This window comes from Lolium rigidum, chromosome 1, assembly GCF_022539505.1.
Source record: "Lolium rigidum isolate FL_2022 chromosome 1, APGP_CSIRO_Lrig_0.1, whole genome shotgun sequence".
Lineage (NCBI taxonomy): Eukaryota > Viridiplantae > Streptophyta > Magnoliopsida > Poales > Poaceae > Lolium > Lolium rigidum.
Window position 1 is genome coordinate 128,207,233 of NC_061508.1, and position 6,897 is coordinate 128,214,129.

Sequence of the window (6,897 nt, forward strand, 5' to 3'; positions counted from 1 at the left end):
CATCAAAAATATTAGTTTTGACGGGTTTAGAGCATCTCCACTCGTCCTTTTCATGCGGCTTCCCGACGCAGCCGTTTTATAAGAGACGCCGGCGCGAAATGCAAAATGGGGACTTGCCGGCGTCCAACCGTGCACCCCATAGTCGTCCTCGATACAATTTCATATATAATTTAAATTTAAACAACAAATAAACTATGATAATTTATTACAACTTAAATAAATGTTGGACATAATTTAACAAGTTCAACATAGCACACAAATAATTTAGGTTCATCAAACCACATAAATTTAAATGTTTAAATTACAATGGCAAACAAATAAACAAACTAGATGGCGGCTTTGAGAATTCACAAATGCTCCACTAGATCATCTTGCAGTTGGTGATGAGTGTTGGAGTCTTGGACTTCTTGACGCCAGGCGAGAAAACGCAGCATATGTGGCGGTGGCGGGAGCGGGTTAACGACGACGGTGGGAAGGGGCGGCGAGGGTTGCGGCAGATTGTATGCGGCGGTGGAGTTCGTACCGGCGACAATGGACCGTCGCGGCGAGGGGTGGTTGCGGCGGCGACATCGGGGATGGGAGGTGGTCGCGAGGCGAAGCAGGAAATATTTGTGTTTTTGCTGGCTCCGGCCGCCGACAAAGCTGGCCCGCGGCGTTTTCTCGCCACGATGGCGCCCCCGCTAGCCCCCTTGTAGATTGGGTTCGGCCTGTGGCGCTGGATGGAGAGTTGGGCCGCGCCGGCGGAAAAAAAAGGGGGCCGTGGCTGGGCATCCATTTGCGCGCCGGCGGCCCCCAATCGGCTATTGAGGGCCTTTGGGGAGGGCGAGTGGCATCATGTCACGGACATAAAATAGGCTATGTTGCATCACTTCGTTTGGTCGGGCTATCTCAACGGCTAGACGCAGATTGTTTGCCGATAAGATTTCATATTTCATATTAATAAAAAGCAATTTCTCTAGTGTAAAAACTTAAATAGAATAAGCCCTATGACGTGGGCACTACCCTTCGGGTAACCAACATTGCCCTATCCTGTATTGATTAATTGGAGGCCCATGAAGACACCTGAAGGCGAGATGGGCCACTAGGACGGTGCACCAGAAGGTTCCTTGACGGGCAAGACAAGGAAGCGGTCGAACAAGGAAAGATCGGATCTAAAACTACTGTAAACCTAGTTGTACTCGGTTAGGACTCTTGAGACCTGGCCTCCTATATAAAGGCCAGGAGAGGGGCTGCCGAGGGACACGATCAATCTTAGCAATCTTAGCCAACAAAAGCTCAGAGTTAGGTCACCTTAGCAATAGCCATCTCGACGAGATCTCGGCCGAACTATTCGGCACCCCATTGTAACCCATTATCATCATAATCAAGAACAGACAGGCACGACGTAAGGGTTTTACCTCATCGAGGGCCCCGAACCTAGGTAAATCGCTCTCCCCGCTTGTCTGTGAACCGATGTCTCGTGTCAGCTTGCAGGATTCCATCAACCCTAAGCCCCTATCGGAGGGCATTGGCGAGGAGTACCCTCGACACCCTATGTAAGGGTATTTTACCCTTATCTATTATTTTGGTAACTATGACACCGTGCTAGAGTATTTGGTCTAATACATGTCTACAAGATGATTCTCAGATATTAGCCAAAGAGGTATAATGGTGTATCAATGGAACAAGAAGGCAATGGGAGACCCCCACTTTGATGAAAAATCAACAAGAGAGTTTCAGCCTCGGCCGGTCAGTGGCCCGGTCAGACCGGTCCCAGGACCGGCTCCGTCCGGTCACACGCCCGGTTGGGCCGGGTGCTGGGCCAGGCGCCCCGGCGCCAACCGGCCCCCACGCATGTGCCAGCCGGGCGATGTCCAGTAAGCTCGAAGAAGTGGTCCGGTCAGGGTCCGGTCGCCGACCCGGTTTGGACCGGCCGATCCGGTCCCAGGCCCGGTCAGACCGGGTGCTGGACCGGGCGCCCCGGCGCCAACCGGCCCCCACGCCTGTGCCATCCGGACGATGTCCAGTGTGCCAAAGAATTCGCCCGGTCAGGATCCGTCCCACACTCCGGTTTGGACCGGCTGGCCCGGTCCGACCGGGGCCTGCGCCGGACGGCCCGGCCCCAGGTCCGGTTGACCAGGTGCCTCGAATAAAATGCTGATGTGGCAAGTCAACAACGGCCATATTTCAAGTGACACTATATATACCCCTTCTTCTACCTCTGAAGGGGTAGGCACTACAGTACAAGCTGTTCTTGAGCTCTCTCTCTCATACTCCATTGTTAGAAACACCAAAAGCCTCAGATCTCCCTCCTCCACCCAAACTCAAATCCCTTCCGGGAAACGATAGAGGAGGACCCGATCTACTGTTTTACCCAGCCAAATCTCAATCCCCCTTGTATTGATCAAGAAGCTTGCTCTCTAGGGTTCCTTGAAAATCCTAGCTGGGCAAGAGTGGTCCGGAAGCATCCAGGCTGTGGATTTTCTCCTGACAAGATTGTGAAGGTTTGGAGGCTACCTCAAAGTCTACCACAAATGAGTGAGCTATTCCTTTGTGGGATAGGCTCCGGAGAATAGGGTGAGCCTTCGTGGCGCGGGGAATCCTTCGTGGGACCTCGAATAAACCCTCGTCTCCGCGTGCTATCGGTTATCTCTAGCCGAACTCTTTACTTGTGATTTAACTGCCTGTGAGAGCCTTCGTGCTCGAGTTAGTTGTATCCTCATATAGGTTGTCTCACCTAGTTTGCATTAGGCTCACCTTTATATTCCGCAAAGCCTAATATTGCAAAGAAAGAATTAAAATCTGTAGAAACCTATTCACCCCCTCTAGGTTTACCATCTCTGAACTTTCAATTGGTATCAGAGCCTGGACTCTTATTAAGGGCTTCACAGCCGAGTGAGATGGAAAAACTATTCGAGGGTCTCGATGAAGACTCTAACCTTTCGGTTAGAGAAATGAAATCCAGATTCTTGGCATATGATGCCGAGAAAAAGAAAAAGGAGGATGAAGTACAAAGCCAAATGGAGCAAATGACTGCCATGCTTAAGAACTTGACTAGTGGAACCTCTAGTGGGACTTTGGTTCCTCCGGAAGCTTTCCATCAAGTCAATCATGACTATCCCAAAAACACTTCACCCATGCCTCATATAAATCATAGTGGGAATGTTCTCCATTTTGATGGAACTCACTTTCCATTTTGGAAATCTGCTATGGAATCTCATATTCGCAGCTGCAGTGTGGAGTTATGGGAGATCATTGTTGATGGATACCGGAAGCCACATGATCCCGCTCGGTTGACCTCCACCGAATTCTACAACCGTCATCTCAATGCCTCCGCACGTGACAAAATTAGGAGTGGCATCACCGCAAGCTCCTTGATCAAGTCAATGACATTGACCCCGCTCAAGAGCTGTGAGATCGGATCGTAGTACTCCAAGAGGGAACCGATCTAATCCAATCAGCTGTTTATGAGTCCTCGAAGCAAGAGGCCACTATGTTCATGATTAGAGCAGGAGAATCCGTGGCCGATGCCTATGCAAAGCTTGGTGCTCTTAGAGTGAAGGTCAAGGGACTTGGATGTGAGAAATACAACGATGGCTTTGAGATGAATGAAGCATTCATAAAGTCCAAGGTAATTGCCATGATTGCAGTCAAGCAAAAAGACACCAACCTTGCACTCAACTTGCAAATCATTACCAAGAGTGCCGATCTGAATGCAGATGATCTAGTCTCCTATGTGGCTGCCAATGAGAACATGGCCAAGACAGGAGAAAGGCTCATGGCGATGAACTGTGTTGATGAAGCCTCACACAACCATGAAGCGTCACACAACCTTGCTCTCAAAGCTAGAGCTGACCATGGAAGAGAAGAAGTCTATGAAATTGAAGAAGATGAAGAAATGACTTCAACTAGTGACATTGCTACAGACTTTGCTTTCTTTGCCAAGAAGTACAAGGCAAAGTTTCCAATGCTCCTCAATGACAAGAAGAAGAAGAGAACCTGCTACAACTGTGATGAAGATAGACACTTTGCAAATGAGTGCCCTTATGAGAAAAGGGTAGACAAGCCAAAGTTTGTCAAAGGGCTCAAGCCAAGATTGAAGCCAAACCCAATCAATGATCGATACAAGAAGAACAAGAGAAGAGCCTTTGTTGGGGCCGAGTACATGTCTGATGAAGAAGAGGAAGACGAGGAGAAGGAAGCCGGAGTGGCCAGTTTGGCTTTCTCCAAGCCCGGGTCACTTTTCACATATGACTACTCCAAGGATTACTCCACGGAGAATGATGTTGGTTCTTCCTTCATGGCAAGAACAACTCAAGATGATGACTCCGATGACTCTCCCTACTCTACAATCGTTGGCTCTTGTCTAATGGCAAGGGAAACAAAGGTAATGGAACCCCCACCTTTCTTATCTAGTGTTCTTGATGATGAAACTGAGAATCAAGAAGAGTTAGCTATGCTTAAGGAACTTTACAAAGTTAGATGCACCCTTCGTAGTGAAGCTCTTGTCAAGTTTGATTTCTTGATGGACTCCCTCAAAGAAAAGGACGAGTCCATTGAGGAATTAGAATATCGTTTGAATGATAAGGAACGGAGATTCAATCTCCTAAGACAAGAGATAAAAACCGAAAGGTGCATATCTCAAAGCCTTAAGCAACAAATTGAAACTTATGAACTAGATAAGGTTAAGGAACTTGAAAGTCCGGCTGCGCATTCGGTTAAATCGGTTAAATCGGTTCGGTTTATACGGGTTTTCGATACATACGATTTCAATACTTCGGTAAATACGATTTTATACGAGAATACGATTCGGTTTCGGTAATAACCAATAACATCTGGTTCGGTTTCGGTAATAACCAAATTAACCAAAGTTGACGCGATTTTTTGAACAGCAGACAACTTTTCGCATGTCCTTTTCTATGGTGCATTGGTCAAGTGAAAATTTTGGCATGACCTTTTTGCTTCATGCTAAAATATAACAAGAGAGATATATTCACAGATATTGTGCCAAATAAATTCACGGATACATCACAGATTCATAGTCTAGCAAGTAACAAGGAATGAAGCAAACATACAAATACATCACAGATTCTTCAGTACATCATAGATCATAGATCAGTACATAGTTACATACTACATAGCAAATAGCACAGGATAGCAAGTAATAGGGAATAAAGCAAGCAAACATGAGGAAGACACAGTACATCATAGATCAGTACATACTAGTTACTACATAGCAAATAGCACAATATCATGTATCACAGCCGTGCTTGCCAGGATTCTCCAACAAATATGCAAATCTGATTATATATTCTCCAAGGAGGGAGATAAGATGACAGGCAGATGCATGAGATTGCTTGTGTCTGTGCTAGTTCAGGAACGATTCGGCTGATTCAATTCTCCATATTGCTTTGAACAAACATGCAGATTGTAGCATCCAACCACCACGTCTCCACACATGAGGATCATTCAAGAGGTATTATCTCATCATCATCCACTTGGAGGACTCCAAAATCTACATTATAACACCAGGAATAGAATTAGTATGCAAGGTTGTATAATTCATAAACAATAGAAATGCACACCGTTTTTACCTTCCTCTAACTTGGTCAACTCAGCAAGACCAGCCTCAATATTGATACGCTTACGGCGCAACCAATCTTGTGTATATATCAAGGCTTGTAGTGTCATCGGGGTCAAAGAGCTTCTGAAGTTATCTAGAATACGACCACTAGTACTGAAAGCTGATTCAGATGCAACAGTCGAGATGGGGATTGCTACTATGTCACGTGTCAGTTTTGAAAGGACGGGAAAACGAGCAGAGTTGCACTTCCACCAACAAAGAACATCAAATTCAGGAGATTGCTCTTCTGGATCCTCAGATAGGTACTTGTCCAATTCAGTTTTGCTATTTGCACCATCCACATTATTAACTCGCATTCTCTTGTTGTATCGTTCTCTCATAAGAGAATTCTCAGGAGCATTTTGAGTAATTTCAGACTGTGATACAAATTCGGTAGAAGGAGCACCATACAATTGTTTGTATTCTACAAAAAGAGATACAAATTCTTTGTGTGTCGCAGATCAATATTGAGTTACCTTTAGTACCTGCCATATGTGTCCTCAAGTAGGTTCTTGAAGAAATGAGATTCCTTGGTCCTTGCATAAATAATGAAAAAGAGAAGTTAGGATCAAGGATGGCAGCAAAGAATATATAATCAGCCAGCACAATTAAAGATAACAATAGCCATATATTGACAAAGATGGCAGCAATTTAATACCTAGGATCAAGGATGGCAGCAATGAATATATATTTGTTCATCTTCTCCGGATCACCCCAATACTTATCATACTTATCCTTCATCTTGATAGCCATGGTTTTAAAGATTTCATCATCACCACAAATCACATGTTCACTCCATTCACCCAACAAATAGTCGTGACAGCAGCAATCTCTTCAAAGAAAGTGTTGGAAGTGATATACTTGGTGCCAGAAACCTTATTGGTGAGGTCATAGAAGTATTTGAGGAACTTCTTAAACTCACGGATATATACCCAATCACCATGAGTTGGAGCACCGCGTTCAGCAGGAAACTTATCTGAACCCATTTTTGCTAGCTCACTCTTGAAGTTAGGATCATCAAGTGCATACTGACAAAAAGCTCTCTCAAACTTCGACCGCTATTTAACATCAGATACGTGGAGTTCCATCTAGTGCAGCAATCAATATGAAGCAAACCTTTACTCTCTACCTTGCTTTTTACCACACACTTTTTAAATAAAGTCATCCTAGTTGGAGAGCTTCTCACGTATTTGATAGCATTTCGAACTCGTTAACTGGATGGCACATTATCTTTAGCCCATCTCCAACCACAAGATTAAGAATATGAGCCACACACCTCATGTGAAGGTGTTTAG